The following is a 24,439-nucleotide window of genomic DNA, read 5'->3' on the forward strand; positions in this document are numbered from 1 at the left end:
AGCCCTCCTGCTAAGGGTAGACAGCTGCTCGTTCCACCCCACCCCCCGCCTTAATTGGTTCTCCTCCCTTCCAACGGTGTTGAGGCGGGTGGGAACAGCAGGGGGTGAAGGTGCTGTGTTTAAAGAGGTGGAGTTATGCAGATCTAAAACGCGTGGATTGCAGCAGCAGCAAGCCGAAAAGTGCAGGCATGTAAGGGATCTAGAGGTTGACAACATGTCTTCTTAACGGGAGTCCAGGAGCTCATCTCCACAAATGGACTTTTCAGGATCCTTGGGTGGCTCCGTAGTTTGAAACCAATTCTGGTTATCGCTTCTCGGCCTTTTGGCTAAGATCAAGTGTAGTATCTGTTCTTATCAGTTTAATATCTGATACGTCCCCTATCTGGGGACCATATATTAAATGGATTTTTAGAACAGGGAGATGGAAAAAGAGCTTGCTCTGTCCACTCCACGCATTGACCTGGTATTGCAGTATCTCCAGGACCGGTGCACCCCTTCTTTAATGCAGTTTCTAAAATCAGAAAGAATTGAATTCAATGTTTTTTGTTCATTTTGCTTGTTTGTCGGATTTTGGGATGGACTCTTTGGCTTTGCTTTTCTTCTCCTCATTGGATTTTTCATGTTCAAAGTTGCAGAAGCCAGATTACAAGCTCATTTTGGTTCATCTTCAGCAACTGTGCATTGCATTGCCATGTAATGTGATGCAATGCTATCTTTCTAGCTCTCCCTTTTTACTTCCTTTTAAATAAACAGACATATTAGGCAAGCATTTTGGAGCTTTCACCTAAATAACTACAGGTGGTGAGATAAGCTGCACAATATAATTGACCTTTCAGTATATTGTTGCACACACACCATCTATTTAGCAAATGCCCTTGTTATCAACAGCAGCCTTTTAAACTCACCTGAGCTAACAGGTATGTGCGCTGGTTACTCTGCTGCGCTTAAAATTTCTTTTTTGGTTTGCTACAATGCCTTTTCTGAAACGTTGTCTCCTTCTGCTGGAACACTGACTTCTTTCATTTAATGCCTGCAGACTATAAAAGAGAACCCAACCCAAAAAGTTTGGTTGATTAGTCTGTGGCATTCTGTTAAACTGTTGCTTATGGCGGTCTCTGTGAGCTTCTCAGCGACATTCAGCCAGCCAGGTATCCTGCCTGCAGTAGATGGAATGTGGCAATGGAACGCTGGCTGCGCGTGTCATAATAGGCTCTGAGCCTTTATATACCTGTGCACAGCAGCAGCCACCTTCAGTCTGCTGCTGGACAGCCAGCAGCAGCAGCAGCAGGAGAGGTATGTAATCAGGAGCCCTCCTGCTAAGGGTAGACAGCTGCTCGTTCCACCCCACCCCCCGCCTTAATTGGTTCTCCTCCCTTCCAACGGTGTTGAGGCGGGTGGGAACAGCAGGGGGTGAAGGTGCTGTGTTTAAAGAGGTGGAGTTATGCAGATCTAAAACGCGTGGATTGCAGCAGCAGCAAGCCGAAAAGTGCAGGCATGTAAGGGATCTAGAGGTTGACAACATGTCTTCTTAACGGGAGTCCAGGAGCTCATCTCCACAAATGGACTTTTCAGGATCCTTGGGTGGCTCCGTAGTTTGAAACCAATTCTGGTTATCGCTTCTCGGCCTTTTGGCTAAGATCAAGTGTAGTATCTGTTCTTATCAGTTTAATATCTGATACGTCCCCTATCTGGGGACCATATATTAAATGGATTTTTAGAACAGGGAGATGGAAAAAGAGCTTTCTCTGTCCACTCCACGCATTGACCTGGTATTGCAGTATCTCCAGGACCGGTGCACCCCTTCTTTAATGCAGTTTCTAAAATCAGAAAGAATTGAATTCAATGTTTTTTGTTCATTTTGCTTGTTTGTTGGATTTTGGGATGGACTCTTTGGCTTTGCTTTTCTTCTCCTCATTGGATTTTTCATGTTCAAAGTTGCAGAAGCCAGATTACAAGCTCATTTTGGTTCATCTTCAGCAACTGTGCATTGCATTGCCATGTAATGTGATGCAATGCTATCTTTCTAGCTCTCCCTTTTTACTTCCTTTTGGATAAACAGACATATTAGGCAAGCATTTTGGAGCTTTCACCTAAATAACTACAGGTGGTGAGATAAGCTGCACAATATAATTGACCTTTCAGTATATTGTTGCACACACACCATCTATTTAGCAAATGCCCTTGTTATCAACAGCAGCCTTTTAAACTCACCTGAGCTAACAGGTATGTGCGCTGGTTACTCTGCTGCGCTTAAAATTTCTTTTTTGGTTTGCTACAATGCCTTTTCTGAAACGTTGTCTCCTTCTGCTGGAACACTGACTTCTTTCATTTAATGCCTGCAGACTATAAAAGAGAACCCAACCCAAAAAGTTTGGTTGATTAGTCTGTGGCATTCTGTTAAACTGTTGCTTATGGCGGTCTCTGTGAGCTTCTCAGCGACATTCAGCCAGCCAGGTATCCTGCCTGCAGTAGATGGAATGTGGCAATGGAACGCTGGCTGCGCGTGTCATAATAGGCTCTGAGCCTTTATATACCTGTGCACAGCAGCAGCCACCTTCAGTCTGCTGCTGGACAGCCAGCAGCAGCAGCAGCAGCAGGAGAGGTATGTAATCAGGAGCCCTCCTGCTAAGGGTAGACAGCTGCTCGTTCCACCCCACCCCCCGCCTTAATTGGTTCTCCTCCCTTCCAACGGTGTTGAGGCGGGTGGGAACAGCAGGGGGTGAAGGTGCTGTGTTTAAAGAGGTGGAGTTATGCAGATCTAAAACGCGTGGATTGCAGCAGCAGCAAGCCGAAAAGTGCAGGCATGTAAGGGATCTAGAGGTTGACAACATGTCTTCTTAACGGGAGTCCAGGAGCTCATCTCCACAAATGGACTTTTCAGGATCCTTGGGTGGCTCCGTAGTTTGAAACCAATTCTGGTTATCGCTTCTCGGCCTTTTGGCTAAGATCAAGTGTAGTATCTGTTCTTATCGGGAAGGAAGGAGCGGCCCTCAAGTCCTGGCAAGAACGCTTGGCCAAGGTGAAGCAACGGATCGGACTCTGGAGCCTCAGACACCTCACTTGTGAGGGTAAGGCACTCATCCTGCGTAATGAGGTCCTGCCCGTCTTGCAGTACACGGCGCAGGCCTGGCCCCCACACGTCACTGTGTGCAGGGCCATTACCAGGACAGTGTTTCACTTTGTCTGGGGATCCAAGATGGACAGAGTCAGGCGGGCCGTCATGTACAAGGAGCCTCGCAAGGGTGGGAAGGGCGTTCCAGATATCCCCACCCTCCTGCGATCCTCTTTTGTGTGTGATTGTGTCCGCCGGACTTTGCAAGTCAAGAATGGCTCCGCGGGCAGGTCCATGTCTCGCTTCTTCCTGCTTCCTCTTTGGAGGCGACTCGGCTGGGACAAGTGGGACAGCTCCTTCCCCTACAACTGGACGACGCCATGGTTCTACGGAGACGTCGTTCGATTTGTGGGGGAGCATCAACTGGAGGGACTCAAGCCCGACTTGTGGAAGCCCAAAACTATCCACAAGCTAATCAGAGCCAAGGATGACGTGGAGAACATCACAGGACTTCACCAGGACACGCTGGAGACTGTGTGGACAAATGTGTCGTCTGACAGGCTGACCAACGGGCACAAGGACTTGTCGTGGATGGCGATTCAGGGCGGACTGCCCGTCCGGTCATTCATGCATGCCCGGAACCTGTGCAAGACCCGGTACTGCCCAAGGTGCCCCTTCGTGGAGGAAACATCTTTGCACACTTTTTGGGACTGCGGATTTGCACAGCGCCTATTGACTGCACTTGAGGACGACCTGAGGAACTCTGTCCCCAGGGCGAGCCTATCGCACCATTCTGTGCTTTACGGACTCTTCCCTGGGGTTCATACCGTCGGAGCCATCCAGGAGGCTTGGCGCCTTATGAACTGCTTCAAGGATGCCGTTTGGGTCGCCAGGAACCGGCTCATCTTGAGGAGGGAGAGGATGTCCATCCAGGACTGCCGCAGGCTGATCCACAGCCTGCTCAGAGACTATTCCATCATGGACGGTCCGGAGGACGAGGACGAGGACTAAACCCCTCCTCCCCCTCTCCCCTTATGTGTCTTGTCTTTCAATAAAGCTTCGGGCCTGTGATTTTCCCCTCCCCATCCCCTTTTTCCCAATCCCCATCCCTTATCACGGTTCGTCGTACTGTATTGATTGACATGCTTTTCTTTCAGATTGAGTGTTTTGTGTAGCATAGGGGTGTGATGTGTCTAGTTAGTGCGTCGTATCCTCATGCTATGTAAATATGATGTAGAATTCTGTGTGTACTGGGCTGCGGCACTGTACACTGTCTGTTAACTTATTTTTTGTGCTAATAAAAGATATATTCAATCAAAAAAAAATCTGTTCTTATCAGTTTAATATCTGATACGTCCCCTATCTGGGGACCATATATTAAATGGATTTTTAGAACAGGGAGATGGAAAAAGAGCTTGCTCTGTCCACTCCACGCATTGACCTGGTATTGCAGTATCTCCAGGACCGGTGCACCCCTTCTTTAATGCAGTTTCTAAAATCAGAAAGAATTGAATTCAATGTTTTTTGTTCATTTTGCTTGTTTGTCGGATTTTGGGATGGACTCTTTGGCTTTGCTTTTCTTCTCCTCATTGGATTTTTCATGTTCAAAGTTGCAGAAGCCAGATTACAAGCTCATTTTGGTTCATCTTCAGCAACTGTGCATTGCATTGCCATGTAATGTGATGCAATGCTATCTTTCTAGCTCTCCCTTTTTACTTCCTTTTGGATAAACAGACATATTAGGCAAGCATTTTGGAGCTTTCACCTAAATAACTACAGGTGGTGAGATAAGCTGCACAATATAATTGACCTTTCAGTATATTGTTGCACACACACCATCTATTTAGCAAATGCCCTTGTTATCAACAGCAGCCTTTTAAACTCACCTGAGCTAACAGGTATGTGCGCTGGTTACTCTGCTGCGCTTAAAATTTCTTTTTTGGTTTGCTACAATGCCTTTTCTGAAACGTTGTCTCCTTCTGCTGGAACACTGACTTCTTTCATTTAATGCCTGCAGACTATAAAAGAGAACCCAACCCAAAAAGTTTGGTTGATTAGTCTGTGGCATTCTGTTAAACTGTTGCTTATGGCGGTCTCTGTGAGCTTCTCAGCGACATTCAGCCAGCCAGGTATCCTGCCTGCAGTAGATGGAATGTGGCAATGGAACGCTGGCTGCGCGTGTCATAATAGGCTCTGAGCCTTTATATACCTGTGCACAGCAGCAGCCACCTTCAGTCTGCTGCTGGACAGCCAGCAGCAGCAGCAGCAGGAGAGGTATGTAATCAGGAGCCCTCCTGCTAAGGGTAGACAGCTGCTCGTTCCACCCCACCCCCCGCCTTAATTGGTTCTCCTCCCTTCCAACGGTGTTGAGGCGGGTGGGAACAGCAGGGGGTGAAGGTGCTGTGTTTAAAGAGGTGGAGTTATGCAGATCTAAAACGCGTGGATTGCAGCAGCAGCAAGCCGAAAAATGCAGGCATGTAAGGGATCTAGAGGTTGACAACATGTCTTCTTAACGGGAGTCCAGGAGCTCATCTCCACAAATGGACTTTTCAGGATCCTTGGGTGGCTCCGTAGTTTGAAACCAATTCTGGTTATCGCTTCTCGGCCTTTTGGCTAAGATCAAGTGTAGTATCTGTTCTTATCAGTTTAATATCTGATACGTCCCCTATCTGGGGACCATATATTAAATGGATTTTTAGAACAGGGAGATGGAAAAAGAGCTTGCTCTGTCCACTCCACGCATTGACCTGGTATTGCAGTATCTCCAGGACCGGTGCACCCCTTCTTTAATGCAGTTTCTAAAATCAGAAAGAATTGAATTCAATGTTTTTGTTCATTTTGCTTGTTTGTCGGATTTTGGGATGGACTCTTTGGCTTTGCTTTTCTTCTCCTCATTGGATTTTTCATGTTCAAAGTTGCAGAAGCCAGATTACAAGCTCATTTTGGTTCATCTTCAGCAACTGTGCATTGCATTGCCATGTAATGTGATGCAATGCTATCTTTCTAGCTCTCCCTTTTTACTTCCTTTTGGATAAACAGACATATTAGGCAAGCATTTTGGAGCTTTCACCTAAATAACTACAGGTGGTGAGATAAGCTGCACAATATAATTGACCTTTCAGTATATTGTTGCACACACACCATCTATTTAGCAAATGCCCTTGTTATCAACAGCAGCCTTTTAAACTCACCTGAGCTAACAGGTATGTGCGCTGGTTACTCTGCTGCGCTTAAAATTTCTTTTTTGGTTTGCTACAATGCCTTTTCTGAAACGTTGTCTCCTTCTGCTGGAACACTGACTTCTTTCATTTAATGCCTGCAGACTATAAAAGAGAACCCAACCCAAAAAGTTTGGTTGATTAGTCTGTGGCATTCTGTTAAACTGTTGCTTATGGCGGTCTCTGTGAGCTTCTCAGCGACATTCAGCCAGCCAGGTATCCTGCCTGCAGTAGATGGAATGTGGCAATGGAACGCTGGCTGCGCGTGTCATAATAGGCTCTGAGCCTTTATATACCTGTGCACAGCAGCAGCCACCTTCAGTCTGCTGCTGGACAGCCAGCAGCAGCAGCAGCAGGAGAGGTATGTAATCAGGAGCCCTCCTGCTAAGGGTAGACAGCTGCTCGTTCCACCCCACCCCCCGCCTTAATTGGTTCTCCTCCCTTCCAACGGTGTTGAGGCGGGTGGGAACAGCAGGGGGTGAAGGTGCTGTGTTTAAAGAGGTGGAGTTATGCAGATCTAAAACGCGTGGATTGCAGCAGCAGCAAGCCGAAAAGTGCAGGCATGTAAGGGATCTAGAGGTTGACAACATGTCTTCTTAACGGGAGTCCAGGAGCTCATCTCCACAAATGGACTTTTCAGGATCCTTGGGTGGCTCCGTAGTTTGAAACCAATTCTGGTTATCGCTTCTCGGCCTTTTGGCTAAGATCAAGTGTAGTATCTGTTCTTATCAGTTTAATATCTGATACGTCCCCTATCTGGGGACCATATATTAAATGGATTTTTAGAACAGGGAGATGGAAAAAGAGCTTGCTCTGTCCACTCCACGCATTGACCTGGTATTGCAGTATCTCCAGGACCGGTGCACCCCTTCTTTAATGCAGTTTCTAAAATCAGAAAGAATTGAATTCAATGTTTTTTGTTCATTTTGCTTGTTTGTCGGATTTTGGGATGGACTCTTTGGCTTTGCTTTTCTTCTCCTCATTGGATTTTTCATGTTCAAAGTTGCAGAAGCCAGATTACAAGCTCATTTTGGTTCATCTTCAGCAACTGTGCATTGCATTGCCATGTAATGTGATGCAATGCTATCTTTCTAGCTCTCCCTTTTTACTTCCTTTTGGATAAACAGACATATTAGGCAAGCATTTTGGAGCTTTCACCTAAATAACTACAGGTGGTGAGATAAGCTGCACAATATAATTGACCTTTCAGTATATTGTTGCACACACACCATCTATTTAGCAAATGCCCTTGTTATCAACAGCAGCCTTTTAAACTCACCTGAGCTAACAGGTATGTGCGCTGGTTACTCTGCTGCGCTTAAAATTTCTTTTTTGGTTTGCTACAATGCCTTTTCTGAAACGTTGTCTCCTTCTGCTGGAACACTGACTTCTTTCATTTAATGCCTGCAGACTATAAAAGAGAACCCAACCCAAAAAGTTTGGTTGATTAGTCTGTGGCATTCTGTTAAACTGTTGCTTATGGCGGTCTCTGTGAGCTTCTCAGCGACATTCAGCCAGCCAGGTATCCTGCCTGCAGTAGATGGAATGTGGCAATGGAACGCTGGCTGCGCGTGTCATAATAGGCTCTGAGCCTTTATATACCTGTGCACAGCAGCAGCCACCTTCAGTCTGCTGCTGGACAGCCAGCAGCAGCAGCAGCAGGAGAGGTATGTAATCAGGAGCCCTCCTGCTAAGGGTAGACAGCTGCTCGTTCCACCCCACCCCCCGCCTTAATTGGTTCTCCTCCCTTCCAACGGTGTTGAGGCGGGTGGGAACAGCAGGGGGTGAAGGTGCTGTGTTTAAAGAGGTGGAGTTATGCAGATCTAAAACGCGTGGATTGCAGCAGCAGCAAGCCGAAAAGTGCAGGCATGTAAGGGATCTAGAGGTTGACAACATGTCTTCTTAACGGGAGTCCAGGAGCTCATCTCCACAAATGGACTTTTCAGGATCCTTGGGTGGCTCCGTAGTTTGAAACCAATTCTGGTTATCGCTTCTCGGCCTTTTGGCTAAGATCAAGTGTAGTATCTGTTCTTATCAGTTTAATATCTGATACGTCCCCTATCTGGGGACCATATATTAAATGGATTTTTAGAACAGGGAGATGGAAAAAGAGCTTGCTCTGTCCACTCCACGCATTGACCTGGTATTGCAGTATCTCCAGGACCGGTGCACCCCTTCTTTAATGCAGTTTCTAAAATCAGAAAGAATTGAATTCAATGTTTTTTGTTCATTTTGCTTGTTTGTCGGATTTTGGGATGGACTCTTTGGCTTTGCTTTTCTTCTCCTCATTGGATTTTTCATGTTCAAAGTTGCAGAAGCCAGATTACAAGCTCATTTTGGTTCATCTTCAGCAACTGTGCATTGCATTGCCATGTAATGTGATGCAATGCTATCTTTCTAGCTCTCCCTTTTTACTTCCTTTTGGATAAACAGACATATTAGGCAAGCATTTTGGAGCTTTCACCTAAATAACTACAGGTGGTGAGATAAGCTGCACAATATAATTGACCTTTCAGTATATTGTTGCACACACACCATCTATTTAGCAAATGCCCTTGTTATCAACAGCAGCCTTTTAAACTCACCTGAGCTAACAGGTATGTGCGCTGGTTACTCTGCTGCGCTTAAAATTTCTTTTTTGGTTTGCTACAATGCCTTTTCTGAAACGTTGTCTCCTTCTGCTGGAACACTGACTTCTTTCATTTAATGCCTGCAGACTATAAAAGAGAACCCAACCCAAAAAGTTTGGTTGATTAGTCTGTGGCATTCTGTTAAACTGTTGCTTATGGCGGTCTCTGTGAGCTTCTCAGCGACATTCAGCCAGCCAGGTATCCTGCCTGCAGTAGATGGAATGTGGCAATGGAACGCTGGCTGCGCGTGTCATAATAGGCTCTGAGCCTTTATATACCTGTGCACAGCAGCAGCCACCTTCAGTCTGCTGCTGGACAGCCAGCAGCAGCAGCAGCAGGAGAGGTATGTAATCAGGAGCCCTCCTGCTAAGGGTAGACAGCTGCTCGTTCCACCCCACCCCCCGCCTTAATTGGTTCTCCTCCCTTCCAACGGTGTTGAGGCGGGTGGGAACAGCAGGGGGTGAAGGTGCTGTGTTTAAAGAGGTGGAGTTATGCAGATCTAAAACGCGTGGATTGCAGCAGCAGCAAGCCGAAAAGTGCAGGCATGTAAGGGATCTAGAGGTTGACAACATGTCTTCTTAACGGGAGTCCAGGAGCTCATCTCCACAAATGGACTTTTCAGGATCCTTGGGTGGCTCCGTAGTTTGAAACCAATTCTGGTTATCGCTTCTCGGCCTTTTGGCTAAGATCAAGTGTAGTATCTGTTCTTATCAGTTTAATATCTGATACGTCCCCTATCTGGGGACCATATATTAAATGGATTTTTAGAACAGGGAGATGGAAAAAGAGCTTGCTCTGTCCACTCCACGCATTGACCTGGTATTGCAGTATCTCCAGGACCGGTGCACCCCTTCTTTAATGCAGTTTCTAAAATCAGAAAGAATTGAATTCACTGTTTTTTGTTCATTTTGCTTGTTTGTCGGATTTTGGGATGGACTCTTTGGCTTTGCTTTTCTTCTCCTCATTGGATTTTTCATGTTCAAAGTTGCAGAAGCCAGATTACAAGCTCATTTTGGTTCATCTTCAGCAACTGTGCATTGCATTGCCATGTAATGTGATGCAATGCTATCTTTCTAGCTCTCCCTTTTTACTTCCTTTTGGATAAACAGGCATATTAGGCAAGCATTTTGGAGCTTTCACCTAAATAACTACAGGTGGTGAGATAAGCTGCACAATATAATTGACCTTTCAGTATATTGTTGCACACACACCATCTATTTAGCAAATGCCCTTGTTATCAACAGCAGCCTTTTAAACTCACCTGAGCTAACAGGTATGTGCGCTGGTTACTCTGCTGCGCTTAAAATTTCTTTTTTGGTTTGCTACAATGCCTTTTCTGAAACGTTGTCTCCTTCTGCTGGAACACTGACTTCTTTCATTTAATGCCTGCAGACTATAAAAGAGAACCCAACCCAAAAAGTTTGGTTGATTAGTCTGTGGCATTCTGTTAAACTGTTGCTTATGGCGGTCTCTGTGAGCTTCTCAGCGACATTCAGCCAGCCAGGTATCCTGCCTGCAGTAGATGGAATGTGGCAATGGAACGCTGGCTGCGCGTGTCATAATAGGCTCTGAGCCTTTATATACCTGTGCACAGCAGCAGCCACCTTCAGTCTGCTGCTGGACAGCCAGCAGCAGCAGCAGCAGGAGAGGTATGTAATCAGGAGCCCTCCTGCTAAGGGTAGACAGCTGCTCGTTCCACCCCACCCCCCGCCTTAATTGGTTCTCCTCCCTTCCAACGGTGTTGAGGCGGGTGGGAACAGCAGGGGGTGAAGGTGCTGTGTTTAAAGAGGTGGAGTTATGCAGATCTAAAACGCGTGGATTGCAGCAGCAGCAAGCCGAAAAGTGCAGGCATGTAAGGGATCTAGAGGTTGACAACATGTCTTCTTAACGGGAGTCCAGGAGCTCATCTCCACAAATGGACTTTTCAGGATCCTTGGGTGGCTCCGTAGTTTGAAACCAATTCTGGTTATCGCTTCTCGGCCTTTTGGCTAAGATCAAGTGTAGTATCTGTTCTTATCAGTTTAATATCTGATACGTCCCCTATCTGGGGACCATATATTAAATGGATTTTTAGAACAGGGAGATGGAAAAAGAGCTTGCTCTGTCCACTCCACGCATTGACCTGGTATTGCAGTATCTCCAGGACCGGTGCACCCCTTCTTTAATGCAGTTTCTAAAATCAGAAAGAATTGAATTCAATGTTTTTTGTTCATTTTGCTTGTTTGTCGGATTTTGGGATGGACTCTTTGGCTTTGCTTTTCTTCTCCTCATTGGATTTTTCATGTTCAAAGTTGCAGAAGCCAGATTACAAGCTCATTTTGGTTCATCTTCAGCAACTGTGCATTGCATTGCCATGTAATGTGATGCAATGCTATCTTTCTAGCTCTCCCTTTTTACTTCCTTTTGGATAAACAGACATATTAGGCAAGCATTTTGGAGCTTTCACCTAAATAACTACAGGTGGTGAGATAAGCTGCACAATATAATTGACCTTTCAGTATATTGTTGCACACACACCATCTATTTAGCAAATGCCCTTGTTATCAACAGCAGCCTTTTAAACTCACCTGAGCTAACAGGTATGTGCGCTGGTTACTCTGCTGCGCTTAAAATTTCTTTTTTGGTTTGCTACAATGCCTTTTCTGAAACGTTGTCTCCTTCTGCTGGAACACTGACTTCTTTCATTTAATGCCTGCAGACTATAAAAGAGAACCCAACCCAAAAAGTTTGGTTGATTAGTCTGTGGCATTCTGTTAAACTGTTGCTTATGGCGGTCTCTGTGAGCTTCTCAGCGACATTCAGCCAGCCAGGTATCCTGCCTGCAGTAGATGGAATGTGGCAATGGAACGCTGGCTGCGCGTGTCATAATAGGCTCTGAGCCTTTATATACCTGTGCACAGCAGCAGCCACCTTCAGTCTGCTGCTGGACAGCCAGCAGCAGCAGCAGCAGGAGAGGTATGTAATCAGGAGCCCTCCTGCTAAGGGTAGACAGCTGCTCGTTCCACCCCACCCCCCGCCTTAATTGGTTCTCCTCCCTTCCAACGGTGTTGAGGCGGGTGGGAACAGCAGGGGGTGAAGGTGCTGTGTTTAAAGAGGTGGAGTTATGCAGATCTAAAACGCGTGGATTGCAGCAGCAGCAAGCCGAAAAGTGCAGGCATGTAAGGGATCTAGAGGTTGACAACATGTCTTCTTAACGGGAGTCCAGGAGCTCATCTCCACAAATGGACTTTTCAGGATCCTTGGGTGGCTCCGTAGTTTGAAACCAATTCTGGTTATCGCTTCTCGGCCTTTTGGCTAAGATCAAGTGTAGTATCTGTTCTTATCAGTTTAATATCTGATACGTCCCCTATCTGGGGACCATATATTAAATGGATTTTTAGAACAGGGAGATGGAAAAAGAGCTTGCTCTGTCCACTCCACGCATTGACCTGGTATTGCAGTATCTCCAGGACCGGTGCACCCCTTCTTTAATGCAGTTTCTAAAATCAGAAAGAATTGAATTCAATGTTTTTTGTTCATTTTGCTTGTTTGTCGGATTTTGGGATGGACTCTTTGGCTTTGCTTTTCTTCTCCTCATTGGATTTTTCATGTTCAAAGTTGCAGAAGCCAGATTACAAGCTCATTTTGGTTCATCTTCAGCAACTGTGCATTGCATTGCCATGTAATGTGATGCAATGCTATCTTTCTAGCTCTCCCTTTTTAATTCCTTTTGGATAAACAGACATATTAGGCAAGCATTTTGGAGCTTTCACCTAAATAACTACAGATGGTGAGATAAGCTGCACAATATAATTGACCTTTCAGTATATTGTTGCACACACACCATCTATTTAGCAAATGCCCTTGTTATCAACAGCAGCCTTTTAAACTCACCTGAGCTAACAGGTATGTGCGCTGGTTACTCTGCTGCGCTTAAAATTTCTTTTTTGGTTTGCTACAATGCCTTTTCTGAAACGTTGTCTCCTTCTGCTGGAACACTGACTTCTTTCATTTAATGCCTGCAGACTATAAAAGAGAACCCAACCCAAAAAGTTTGGTTGATTAGTCTGTGGCATTCTGTTAAACTGTTGCTTATGGCGGTCTCTGTGAGCTTCTCAGCGACATTCAGCCAGCCAGGTATCCTGCCTGCAGTAGATGGAATGTGGCAATGGAACGCTGGCTGCGCGTGTCATAATAGGCTCTGAGCCTTTATATACCTGTGCACAGCAGCAGCCACCTTCAGTCTGCTGCTGGACAGCCAGCAGCAGCAGCAGCAGGAGAGGTATGTAATCAGGAGCCCTCCTGCTAAGGGTAGACAGCTGCTCGTTCCACCCCACCCCCCGCCTTAATTGGTTCTCCTCCCTTCCAACGGTGTTGAGGCGGGTGGGAACAGCAGGGGGTGAAGGTGCTGTGTTTAAAGAGGTGGAGTTATGCAGATCTAAAACGCGTGGATTGCAGCAGCAGCAAGCCGAAAAGTGCAGGCATGTAAGGGATCTAGAGGTTGACAACATGTCTTCTTAACGGGAGTCCAGGAGCTCATCTCCACAAATGGACTTTTCAGGATCCTTGGGTGGCTCCGTAGTTTGAAACCAATTCTGGTTATCGCTTCTCGGCCTTTTGGCTAAGATCAAGTGTAGTATCTGTTCTTATCAGTTTAATATCTGATACGTCCCCTATCTGGGGACCATATATTAAATGGATTTTTAGAACAGGGAGATGGAAAAAGAGCTTGCTCTGTCCACTCCACGCATTGACCTGGTATTGCAGTATCTCCAGGACCGGTGCACCCCTTCTTTAATGCAGTTTCTAAAATCAGAAAGAATTGAATTCAATGTTTTTTGTTCATTTTGCTTGTTTGTCGGATTTTGGGATGGACTCTTTGGCTTTGCTTTTCTTCTCCTCATTGGATTTTTCATGTTCAAAGTTGCAGAAGCCAGATTACAAGCTCATTTTGGTTCATCTTCAGCAACTGTGCATTGCATTGCCATGTAATGTGATGCAATGCTATCTTTCTAGCTCTCCCTTTTTACTTCCTTTTGGATAAACAGACATATTAGGCAAGCATTTTGGAGCTTTCACCTAAATAACTACAGGTGGTGAGATAAGCTGCACAATATAATTGACCTTTCAGTATATTGTTGCACACACACCATCTATTTAGCAAATGCCCTTGTTATCAACAGCAGCCTTTTAAACTCACCTGAGCTAACAGGTATGTGCGCTGGTTACTCTGCTGCGCTTAAAATTTCTTTTTTGGTTTGCTACAATGCCTTTTCTGAAACGTTGTCTCCTTCTGCTGGAACACTGACTTCTTTCATTTAATGCCTGCAGACTATAAAAGAGAACCCAACCCAAAAAGTTTGGTTGATTAGTCTGTGGCATTCTGTTAAACTGTTGCTTATGGCGGTCTCTGTGAGCTTCTCAGCGACATTCAGCCAGCCAGGTATCCTGCCTGCAGTAGATGGAATGTGGCAATGGAACGCTGGCTGCGCGTGTCATAATAGGCTCTGAGCCTTTATATACCTGTGCACAGCAGCAGCCACCTTCAGTCTGCTGCTGGACAGCCAGCAGCAGCAGCAGCAGGAGAGGTATGTAATCAGGAGCCCTCCTGCTAAGGGTAGACAGCTGCTCGTTCCACCCCACCCCCCGCCTTAATTGGTTCTCCTCCCTTCCAACGGTGTTGAGGCGGGTGGGAACAGCAGGGGGTGAAGGTGCTGTGTTTAAAGAGGTGGAGTTATGCAGATCTAAAACGCGTGGATTGCAGCAGCAGCAAGCCGAAAAGTGCAGGCATGTAAGGGATCTAGAGGTTGACAACATGTCTTCTTAACGGGAGTCCAGGAGCTCATCTCCACAAATGGACTTTTCAGGATCCTTGGGTGGCTCCGTAGTTTGAAACCAATTCTGGTTATCGCTTCTCGGCCTTTTGGCTAAGATCAAGTGTAGTATCTGTTCTTATCAGTTTAATATCTGATACGTCCCCTATCTGGGGACCATATATTAAATGGATTTTTAGAACAGGGAGATGGAAAAAGAGCTTGCTCTGTCCACTCCACGCATTGACCTGGTATTGCAGTATCTCCAGGACCGGTGCACCCCTTCTTTAATGCAGTTTCTAAAATCAGAAAGAATTGAATTCAATGTTTTTTGTTCATTTTGCTTGTTTGTCGGATTTTGGGATGGACTCTTTGGCTTTGCTTTTCTTCTCCTCATTGGATTTTTCATGTTCAAAGTTGCAGAAGCCAGATTACAAGCTCATTTTGGTTCATCTTCAGCAACTGTGCATTGCATTGCCATGTAATGTGATGCAATGCTATCTTTCTAGCTCTCCCTTTTTACTTCCTTTTGGATAAACAGACATATTAGGCAAGCATTTTGGAGCTTTCACCTAAATAACTACAGGTGGTGAGATAAGCTGCACAATATAATTGACCTTTCAGTATATTGTTGCACACACACCATCTATTTAGCAAATGCCCTTGTTATCAACAGCAGCCTTTTAAACTCACCTGAGCTAACAGGTATGTGCGCTGGTTACTCTGCTGCGCTTAAAATTTCTTTTTTGGTTTGCTACAATGCCTTTTCTGAAACGTTGTCTCCTTCTGCTGGAACACTGACTTCTTTCATTTAATGCCTGCAGACTATAAAAGAGAACCCAACCCAAAAAGTTTGGTTGATTAGTCTGTGGCATTCTGTTAAACTGTTGCTTATGGCGGTCTCTGTGAGCTTCTCAGCGACATTCAGCCAGCCAGGTATCCTGCCTGCAGTAGATGGAATGTGGCAATGGAACGCTGGCTGCGCGTGTCATAATAGGCTCTGAGCCTTTATATACCTGTGCACAGCAGCAGCCACCTTCAGTCTGCTGCTGGACAGCCAGCAGCAGCAGCAGCAGGAGAGGTATGTAATCAGGAGCCCTCCTGCTAAGGGTAGACAGCTGCTCGTTCCACCCCACCCCCCGCCTTAATTGGTTCTCCTCCCTTCCAACGGTGTTGAGGCGGGTGGGAACAGCAGGGGGTGAAGGTGCTGTGTTTAAAGAGGTGGAGTTATGCAGATCTAAAACGCGTGGATTGCAGCAGCAGCAAGCCGAAAAGTGCAGGCATGTAAGGGATCTAGAGGTTGACAACATGTCTTCTTAACGGGAGTCCAGGAGCTCATCTCCACAAATGGACTTTTCAGGATCCTTGGGTGGCTCCGTAGTTTGAAACCAATTCTGGTTATCGCTTCTCGGCCTTTTGGCTAAGATCAAGTGTAGTATCTGTTCTTATCAGTTTAATATCTGATACGTCCCCTATCTGGGGACCATATATTAAATGGATTTTTAGAACAGGGAGATGGAAAAAGAGCTTGCTCTGTCCACTCCACGCATTGACCTGGTATTGCAGTATCTCCAAGACCGGTGCACCCCTTCTTTAATGCAGTTTCTAAAATCAGAAAGAATTGAATTCAATGTTTTTTGTTCATTTTGCTTGTTTGTCGGATTTTGGGATGGACTCTTTGGCTTTGCTTTTCTTCTCCTCATTGGATTTTTCATGTTCAAAGTTGCAGAAGCCAGATTACAAGCTCATTTTGGTTCATCTTCAGCAACTGTGCATTGCATTGCCATGTAATGTGATGCAATGCTATCTTTCTAGCTCTCCCTTTTTACTTCCTTTTGGATAAACAGACATATTAGGCAAGCATTTTGGAGCTTTCACCTAAATAACTACAGGTGGTGAGATAAGCTGCACAATATAATTGACCTTTCAGTATATTGTTGCACACACACCATCTATTTAGCAAATGCCCTTGTTATCAACAGCAGCCTTTTAAACTCACCTGAGCTAACAGGTATGTGCGCTGGTTACTCTGCTGCGCTTAAAATTTCTTTTTTGGTTTGCTACAATGCCTTTTCTGAAACGTTGTCTCCTTCTGCTGGAACACTGACTTCTTTCATTTAATGCCTGCAGACTATAAAAGAGAACCCAACCCAAAAAGTTTGGTTGATTAGTCTGTGGCATTCTGTTAAACTGTTGCTTATGGCGGTCTCTGTGAGCTTCTCAGCGACATTCAGCCAGCCAGGTATCCTGCCTGCAGTAGATGGAATGTGGCAATGGAACGCTGGCTGCGCGTGTCATAATAGGCTCTGAGCCTTTATATACCTGTGCACAGCAGCAGCCACCTTCAGTCTGCTGCTGGACAGCCAGCAGCAGCAGCAGCAGGAGAGGTATGTAATCAGGAGCCCTCCTGCTAAGGGTAGACAGCTGCTCGTTCCACCCCACCCCCCGCCTTAATTGGTTCTCCTCCCTTCCAACGGTGTTGAGGTGGGTGGGAACAGCAGGGGGTGAAGGTGCTGTGTTTAAAGAGGTGGAGTTATGCAGATCTAAAACGCGTGGATTGCAGCAGCAGCAAGCCGAAAAGTGCAGGCATGTAAGGGATCTAGAGGTTGACAACATGTCTTCTTAACGGGAGTCCAGGAGCTCATCTCCACAAATGGACTTTTCAGGATCCTTGGGTGGCTCCGTAGTTTGAAACCAATTCTGGTTATCGCTTCTCGGCCTTTTGGCTAAGATCAAGTGTAGTATCTGTTCTTATCAGTTTAATATCTGATACGTCCCCTATCTGGGGACCATATATTAAATGGATTTTTAGAACAGGGAGATGGAAAAAGAGCTTGCTCTGTCCACTCCACGCATTGACCTGGTATTGCAGTATCTCCAGGACCGGTGCACCCCTTCTTTAATGCAGTTTCTAAAATCAGAAAGAATTGAATTCAATGTTTTTTGTTCATTTTGCTTGTTTGTCGGATTTTGGGATGGACTCTTTGGCTTTGCTTTTCTTCTCCTCATTGGATTTTTCATGTTCAAAGTTGCAGAAGCCAGATTACAAGCTCATTTTGGTTCATCTTCAGCAACTGTGCATTGCATTGCCATGTAATGTGATGCAATGCTATCTTTCTAGCTCTCCCTTTTTACTTCCTTTTGGATAAACAGACATATTAGGCAAGCATTTTGGAGCTTTCACCTAAATAACTACAGGTGGTGAGATAAGCTGCACAATATAATTGACCTTTCAGTATATTGTTGCACACACACCATCTATTTAGCAAATGCCCTTGTTATCAACAGCAGCCTTTTAAACTCACCTGAGCTAACAGGTATGTGCGCTGGTTACTCTGCTGCGCTTAAAATTTCTTTTTTGGTTTGCTACAATGCCTTTTCTGAAACGTTGTCTCCTTCTGCTGGAACACTGACTTCTTTCATTTAATGCCTGCAGACTATAAAAGAGAACCCAACCCAAAAAGTTTGGTTGATTAGTCTGTGGCATTCTGTTAAACTGTTGCTTATGGCGGTCTCTGTGAGCTTCTCAGCGACATTCAGCCAGCCAGGTATCCTGCCTGCAGTAGATGGAATGTGGCAATGGAACGCTGGCTGCGCGTGTCATAATAGGCTCTGAGCCTTTATATACCTGTGCACAGCAGCAGCCACCTTCAGTCTGCTGCTGGACAGCCAGCAGCAGCAGCAGCAGGAGAGGTATGTAATCAGGAGCCCTCCTGCTAAGGGTAGACAGCTGCTCGTTCCACCCCACCCCCCGCCTTAATTGGTTCTCCTCCCTTCCAACGGTGTTGAGGCGGGTGGGAACAGCAGGGGGTGAAGGTGCTGTGTTTAAAGAGGTGGAGTTATGCAGATCTAAAACGCGTGGATTGCAGCAGCAGCAAGCCGAAAAGTGCAGGCATGTAAGGGATCTAGAGGTTGACAACATGTCTTCTTAACGGGAGTCCAGGAGCTCATCTCCACAAATGGACTTTTCAGGATCCTTGGGTGGCTCCGTAGTTTGAAACCAATTCTGGTTATCGCTTCTCGGCCTTTTGGCTAAGATCAAGTGTAGTATCTGTTCTTATCAGTTTAATATCTGATACGTCCCCTATCTGGGGACCATATATTAAATGGATTTTTAGAACAGGGAGATGGAAAAAGAGCTTGCTCTGTCCACTCCACGCATTGACCTGGTATTGCAGTATCTCCAGGACCGGTGCACCCCTTCTTTAATGCAGTTTCTAAAATCAGAAAGAATTGAATTCAATGTTTTTTGTTCATTTTGCTTGTTTGTCGGATTTTGGGATGGACTCTTTGGCTTTGCTTTTCTTCTCCTCATTGGATTTTTCATGTTCAAAGTTGCAGAAGCCAGATTACAAGCTCATTTTGGTTCATCTTCAGCAACTGTGCATTGCATTGCCATGTAATGTGATGCAATGCTATCTTTCTAGCTCTCCCTTTTTACTTCCTTTTGGATAAACAGACATATTAGGCAAGCATTTTGGAGCTTTCACCTAAATAACTACAGGTGGTGAGATAAGCTGCACAATATAATTGACCTTTCAGTATATTGTTGCACACACACCATCTATTTAGCAAATGCCCTTGTTATCAACAGCAGCCTTTTAAACTCACCTGAGCTAACAGGTATGTGCGCTGGTTACTCTGCTGCGCTTAAAATTTCTTTTTTGGTTTGCTACAATGCCTTTTCTGAAACGTTGTCTCCTTCTGCTGGAACACTGACTTCTTTCATTTAATGCCTGCAGACTATAAAAGAGAACCCAACCCAAAAAGTTTGGTTGATTAGTCTGTGGCATTCTGTTAAACTGTTGCTTATGGCGGTCTCTGTGAGCTTCTCAGCGACATTCAGCCAGCCAGGTATCCTGCCTGCAGTAGATGGAATGTTGCAATGGAACGCTGGCTGCGCGTGTCATAATAGGCTCTGAGCCTTTATATACCTGTGCACAGCAGCAGCCACCTTCAGTCTGCTGCTGGACAGCCAGCAGCAGCAGCAGCAGGAGAGGTATGTAATCAGGAGCCCTCCTGCTAAGGGTAGACAGCTGCTCGTTCCACCCCACCCCCCACCTTAATTGGTTCTCCTCCCTTCCAACGGTGTTGAGGCGGGTGGGAACAGCAGGGGGTGAAGGTGCTGTGTTTAAAGAGGTGGAGTTATGCAGATCTAAAACGCGTGGATTGCAGCAGCAGCAAGCCGAAAAGTGCAGGCATGTAAGGGATCTAGAGGTTGACAACATGTCTTCTTAACGGGAGTCCAGGAGCTCATCTCCACAAATGGACTTTTCAGGATCCTTGGGTGGCTCCGTAGTTTGAAACCAATTCTGGTTATCGCTTCTCGGCCTTTTGGCTAAGATCAAGTGTAGTATCTGTTCTTATCAGTTTAATATCTGATACGTCCCCTATCTGGGGACCATATATTAAATGGATTTTTAGAACAGGGAGATGGAAAAAGAGCTTGCTCTGTCCACTCCACGCATTGACCTGGTATTGCAGTATCTCCAGGACCGGTGCACCCCTTCTTTAATGCAGTTTCTAAAATCAGAAAGAATTGAATTCAATGTTTTTTGTTCATTTTGCTTGTTTGTCGGATTTTGGGATGGACTCTTTGGCTTTGCTTTTCTTCTCCTCATTGGATTTTTCATGTTCAAAGTTGCAGAAGCCAGATTACAAGCTCATTTTGGTTCATCTTCAGCAACTGTGCATTGCATTGCCATGTAATGTGATGCAATGCTATCTTTCTAGCTCTCCCTTTTTACTTCCTTTTGGATAAACAGACATATTAGGCAAGCATTTTGGAGCTTTCACCTAAATAACTACAGGTGGTGAGATAAGCTGCACAATATAATTGACCTTTCAGTATATTGTTGCACACACACCATCTATTTAGCAAATGCCCTTGTTATCAACAGCAGCCTTTTAAACTCACCTGAGCTAACAGGTATGTGCGCTGGTTACTCTGCTGCGCTTAAAATTTCTTTTTTGGTTTGCTACAATGCCTTTTCTGAAACGTTGTCTCCTTCTGCTGGAACACTGACTTCTTTCATTTAATGCCTGCAGACTATAAAAGAGAACCCAACCCAAAAAGTTTGGTTGATTAGTCTGTGGCATTCTGTTAAACTGTTGCTTATGGCGGTCTCTGTGAGCTTCTCAGCGACATTCAGCCAGCCAGGTATCCTGCCTGCAGTAGATGGAATGTGGCAATGGAACGCTGGCTGCGCGTGTCATAATAGGCTCTGAGCCTTTATATACCTGTGCACAGCAGCAGCCACCTTCAGTCTGCTGCTGGACAGCCAGCAGCAGCAGCAGCAGGAGAGGTATGTAATCAGGAGCCCTCCTGCTAAGGGTAGACAGCTGCTCGTTCCACCCCACCCCCCGCCTTAATTGGTTCTCCTCCCTTCCAACGGTGTTGAGGCGGGTGGGAACAGCAGGGGGTGAAGGTGCTGTGTTTAAAGAGGTGGAGTTATGCAGATCTAAAACGCGTGGATTGCAGCAGCAGCAAGCCGAAAAGTCCAGGCATGTAAGGGATCTAGAGGTTGACAACATGTCTTCTTAACGGGAGTCCAGGAGCTCATCTCCACAAATGGACTTTTCAGGATCCTTGGGTGGCTCCGTAGTTTGAAACCAATTCTGGTTATCGCTTCTCGGCCTTTTGGCTAAGATCAAGTGTAGTATCTGTTCTTATCAGTTTAATATCTGATACGTCCCCTATCTGGGGACCATATATTAAATGGATTTTTAGAACAGGGAGATGGAAAAAGAGCTTGCTCTGTCCACTCCACGCATTGACCTGGTATTGCAGTATCTCCAGGACCGGTGCACCCCTTCTTTAATGCAGTTTCTAAAATCAGAAAGAATTGAATTCAATGTTTTTTGTTCATTTTGCTTGTTTGTCGGATTTTGGGATGGACTCTTTGGCTTTGCTTTTCTTCTCCTCATTGGATTTTTCATGTTCAAAGTTGCAGAAGCCAGATTACAAGCTCATTTTGGTTCATCTTCAGCAACTGTGCATTGCATTGCCATGTAATGTGATGCAATGCTATCTTTCTAGCTCTCCCTTTTTACTTCCTTTTGGATAAACAGACATATTAGGCAAGCATTTTGGAGCTTTCACCTAAATAACTACAGGTGGTGAGATAAGCTGCACAATATAATTGACCTTTCAGTATATTGTTGCACACACACCATCTATTTAGCAAATGCCCTTGTTATCAACAGCAGCCTTTTAAACTCACCTGAGCTAACAGGTATGTGCGCTGGTTACTCTGCTGCGCTTAAAATTTCTTTTTTGGTTTGCTACAATGCCTTTTCTGAAACGTTGTCTCCTTCTGCTGGAACACTGACTTCTTTCATTTAATGCCTGCAGACTATAAAAGAGAACCCAACCCAAAAAGTTTGGTTGATTAGTCTGTGGCATTCTGTTAAACTGTTGCTTATGGCGGTCTCTGTGAGCTTCTCAGCGACATTCAGCCAGCCAGGTATCCTGCCTGCAGTAGATGGAATGTGGCAATGGAACGCTGGCTGCGCGTGTCATAATAGGCTCTGAGCCTTTATATACCTGTGCACAGCAGCAGCCACCTTCAGTCTGCTGCTGGACAGCCAGCAGCAGCAGCAGCAGGAGAGGTATGTAATCAGGAGCCCTCCTGCTAAGGGTAGACAGCTGCTCGTTCCACCCCACCCCCCGCCTTAATTGGTTCTCCTCCCTTCCAACGGTGTTGAGGCGGGTGGGAACAGCAGGGGGTGAAGGTGCTGTGTTTAAAGAGGTGGAGTTATGCAGATCTAAAACGCGTGGATTGCAGCAGCAGCAAGCCGAAAAGTGCAGGCATGTAAGGGATCTAGAGGTTGACAACATGTCTTCTTAACGGGAGTCCAGGAGCTCATCTCCACAAATGGACTTTTCAGGATCCTTGGGTGGCTCCGTAGTTTGAAACCAATTCTGGTTATCGCTTCTCGGCCTTTTGGCTAAGATCAAGTGTAGTATCTGTTCTTATCAGTTTAATATCTGATACGTCCCCTATCTGGGGACCATATATTAAATGGATTTTTAGAACAGGGAGATGGAAAAAGAGCTTGCTCTGTCCACTCCACGCATTGACCTGGTATTGCAGTATCTCCAGGACCGGTGCACCCCTTCTTTAATGCAGTTTCTAAAATCAGAAAGAATTGAATTCAATGTTTTTTGTTCATTTTGCTTGTTTGTCGGATTTTGGGATGGACTCTTTGGCTTTGCTTTTCTTCTCCTCATTGGATTTTTCATGTTCAAAGTTGCAGAAGCCAGATTACAAGCTCATTTTGGTTCATCTTCAGCAACTGTGCATTGCATTGCCATGTAATGTGATGCAATGCTATCTTTCTAGCTCTCCCTTTTTACTTCCTTTTGGATAAACAGACATATTAGGCAAGCATTTTGGAGCTTTCACCTAAATAACTACAGGTGGTGAGATAAGCTGCACAATATAATTGACCTTTCAGTATATTGTTGCACACACACCATCTATTTAGCAAATGCCCTTGTTATCAACAGCAGCCTTTTAAACTCACCTGAGCTAACAGGTATGTGCGCTGGTTACTCTGCTGCGCTTAAAATTTCTTTTTTGGTTTGCTACAATGCCTTTTCTGAAACGTTGTCTCCTTCTGCTGGAACACTGACTTCTTTCATTTAATGCCTGCAGACTATAAAAGAGAACCCAACCCAAAAAGTTTGGTTGATTAGTCTGTGGCATTCTGTTAAACTGTTGCTTATGGCGGTCTCTGTGAGCTTCTCAGCGACATTCAGCCAGCCAGGTATCCTGCCTGCAGTAGATGGAATGTGGCAATGGAACGCTGGCTGCGCGTGTCATAATAGGCTCTGAGCCTTTATATACCTGTGCACAGCAGCAGCCACCTTCAGTCTGCTGCTGGACAGCCAGCAGCAGCAGCAGCAGGAGAGGTATGTAATCAGGAGCCCTCCTGCTAAGGGTAGACAGCTGCTCGTTCCACCCCACCCCCCGCCTTAATTGGTTCTCCTCCCTTCCAACGGTGTTGAGGCGGGTGGGAACAGCAGGGGGTGAAGGTGCTGTGTTTAAAGAGGTGGAGTTATGCAGATCTAAAACGCGTGGATTGCAGCAGCAGCAAGCCGAAAAGTGCAGGCATGTAAGGGATCTAGAGGTTGACAACATGTCTTCTTAACGGGAGTCCAGGAGCTCATCTCCACAAATGGACTTTTCAGGATCCTTGGGTGGCTCCGTAGTTTGAAACCAATTCTGGTTATCGCTTCTCGGCCTTTTGGCTAAGATCAAGTGTAGTATCTGTTCTTATCAGTTTAATATCTGATACGTCCCCTATCTGGGGACCATATATTAAATGGATTTTTAGAACAGGGAGATGGAAAAAGAGCTTGCTCTGTCCACTCCACGCATTGACCTGGTATTACAGTATCTCCAGGACCGGTGCACCCCTTCTTTAATGCAGTTTCTAAAATCAGAAAGAATTGAATTCAATGTTTTTTGTTCATTTTGCTTGTTTGTCGGATTTTGGGATGGACTCTTTGGCTTTGCTTTTCTTCTCCTCATTGGATTTTTCATGTTCAAAGTTGCAGAAGCCAGATTACAAGCTCATTTTGGTTCATCTTCAGCAACTGTGCATTGCATTGCCATGTAATGTGATGCAATGCTATCTTTCTAGCTCTCCCTTTTTACTTCCTTTTGGATAAACAGACATATTAGGCAAGCATTTTGGAGCTTTCACCTAAATAACTACAGGTGGTGAGATAAGCTGCAC

General features: G+C 45.4%; 18 non-coding genes and 1 pseudogene across 18 annotated transcripts; all 19 read left to right on the plus strand.

The window, feature by feature from the left end:
* The first annotated feature begins 306 nt into the window (after positions 1-306).
* On the plus strand, positions 307-497 carry LOC141244691 (U2 spliceosomal RNA). The gene has a single exon (XR_012308603.1). It is a non-coding gene; the product is annotated as a U2 spliceosomal RNA (small nuclear RNA).
* A 1,115-nt stretch (positions 498-1,612) lies between these two features.
* On the plus strand, positions 1,613-1,803 carry LOC141244808 (U2 spliceosomal RNA). Its single transcript, XR_012308718.1, has one exon. It is a non-coding gene; the product is annotated as a U2 spliceosomal RNA (small nuclear RNA).
* A 1,118-nt stretch (positions 1,804-2,921) lies between these two features.
* On the plus strand, positions 2,922-3,082 carry LOC141244817 (U2 spliceosomal RNA; annotated as a pseudogene).
* A 1,252-nt stretch (positions 3,083-4,334) lies between these two features.
* On the plus strand, positions 4,335-4,530 carry LOC141244811 (U2 spliceosomal RNA). Its single transcript, XR_012308721.1, has one exon. It is a non-coding gene; the product is annotated as a U2 spliceosomal RNA (small nuclear RNA).
* Positions 4,531-5,645: 1,115 nt separating this feature from the next.
* LOC141244692 (U2 spliceosomal RNA) lies at positions 5,646-5,836 on the plus strand. The gene has a single exon (XR_012308604.1). It is a non-coding gene; the product is annotated as a U2 spliceosomal RNA (small nuclear RNA).
* Positions 5,837-6,950: 1,114 nt separating this feature from the next.
* On the plus strand, positions 6,951-7,141 carry LOC141244693 (U2 spliceosomal RNA). Its single transcript, XR_012308605.1, has one exon. It is a non-coding gene; the product is annotated as a U2 spliceosomal RNA (small nuclear RNA).
* Positions 7,142-8,256: 1,115 nt separating this feature from the next.
* Positions 8,257-8,447, plus strand: LOC141244694 (U2 spliceosomal RNA). Its single transcript, XR_012308606.1, has one exon. It is a non-coding gene; the product is annotated as a U2 spliceosomal RNA (small nuclear RNA).
* Positions 8,448-9,562: 1,115 nt separating this feature from the next.
* Positions 9,563-9,753, plus strand: LOC141244695 (U2 spliceosomal RNA). Its single transcript, XR_012308607.1, has one exon. It is a non-coding gene; the product is annotated as a U2 spliceosomal RNA (small nuclear RNA).
* Positions 9,754-10,868: 1,115 nt separating this feature from the next.
* Positions 10,869-11,059, plus strand: LOC141244696 (U2 spliceosomal RNA). Its single transcript, XR_012308608.1, has one exon. It is a non-coding gene; the product is annotated as a U2 spliceosomal RNA (small nuclear RNA).
* A 1,115-nt stretch (positions 11,060-12,174) lies between these two features.
* On the plus strand, positions 12,175-12,365 carry LOC141244697 (U2 spliceosomal RNA). Its single transcript, XR_012308609.1, has one exon. It is a non-coding gene; the product is annotated as a U2 spliceosomal RNA (small nuclear RNA).
* A 1,115-nt stretch (positions 12,366-13,480) lies between these two features.
* LOC141244698 (U2 spliceosomal RNA) lies at positions 13,481-13,671 on the plus strand. Its single transcript, XR_012308610.1, has one exon. It is a non-coding gene; the product is annotated as a U2 spliceosomal RNA (small nuclear RNA).
* A 1,115-nt stretch (positions 13,672-14,786) lies between these two features.
* On the plus strand, positions 14,787-14,977 carry LOC141244699 (U2 spliceosomal RNA). The gene has a single exon (XR_012308611.1). It is a non-coding gene; the product is annotated as a U2 spliceosomal RNA (small nuclear RNA).
* Positions 14,978-16,092: 1,115 nt separating this feature from the next.
* LOC141244807 (U2 spliceosomal RNA) lies at positions 16,093-16,283 on the plus strand. The gene has a single exon (XR_012308717.1). It is a non-coding gene; the product is annotated as a U2 spliceosomal RNA (small nuclear RNA).
* A 1,115-nt stretch (positions 16,284-17,398) lies between these two features.
* On the plus strand, positions 17,399-17,589 carry LOC141244701 (U2 spliceosomal RNA). Its single transcript, XR_012308613.1, has one exon. It is a non-coding gene; the product is annotated as a U2 spliceosomal RNA (small nuclear RNA).
* A 1,115-nt stretch (positions 17,590-18,704) lies between these two features.
* Positions 18,705-18,895, plus strand: LOC141244702 (U2 spliceosomal RNA). Its single transcript, XR_012308614.1, has one exon. It is a non-coding gene; the product is annotated as a U2 spliceosomal RNA (small nuclear RNA).
* Positions 18,896-20,010: 1,115 nt separating this feature from the next.
* On the plus strand, positions 20,011-20,201 carry LOC141244703 (U2 spliceosomal RNA). Its single transcript, XR_012308615.1, has one exon. It is a non-coding gene; the product is annotated as a U2 spliceosomal RNA (small nuclear RNA).
* Positions 20,202-21,316: 1,115 nt separating this feature from the next.
* Positions 21,317-21,507, plus strand: LOC141244704 (U2 spliceosomal RNA). Its single transcript, XR_012308616.1, has one exon. It is a non-coding gene; the product is annotated as a U2 spliceosomal RNA (small nuclear RNA).
* Positions 21,508-22,622: 1,115 nt separating this feature from the next.
* On the plus strand, positions 22,623-22,813 carry LOC141244705 (U2 spliceosomal RNA). Its single transcript, XR_012308617.1, has one exon. It is a non-coding gene; the product is annotated as a U2 spliceosomal RNA (small nuclear RNA).
* Positions 22,814-23,928: 1,115 nt separating this feature from the next.
* Positions 23,929-24,119, plus strand: LOC141244798 (U2 spliceosomal RNA). The gene has a single exon (XR_012308708.1). It is a non-coding gene; the product is annotated as a U2 spliceosomal RNA (small nuclear RNA).
* The last annotated feature ends 320 nt before the right edge of the window (positions 24,120-24,439 follow it).

The sequence above is a fragment of the Phyllobates terribilis genome, unplaced genomic scaffold, assembly GCF_046119375.1.
Source record: "Phyllobates terribilis strain yellow unplaced genomic scaffold, ASM4611937v1 Scaffold_1606__1_contigs__length_246918, whole genome shotgun sequence".
Lineage (NCBI taxonomy): Eukaryota > Metazoa > Chordata > Amphibia > Anura > Dendrobatidae > Phyllobates > Phyllobates terribilis.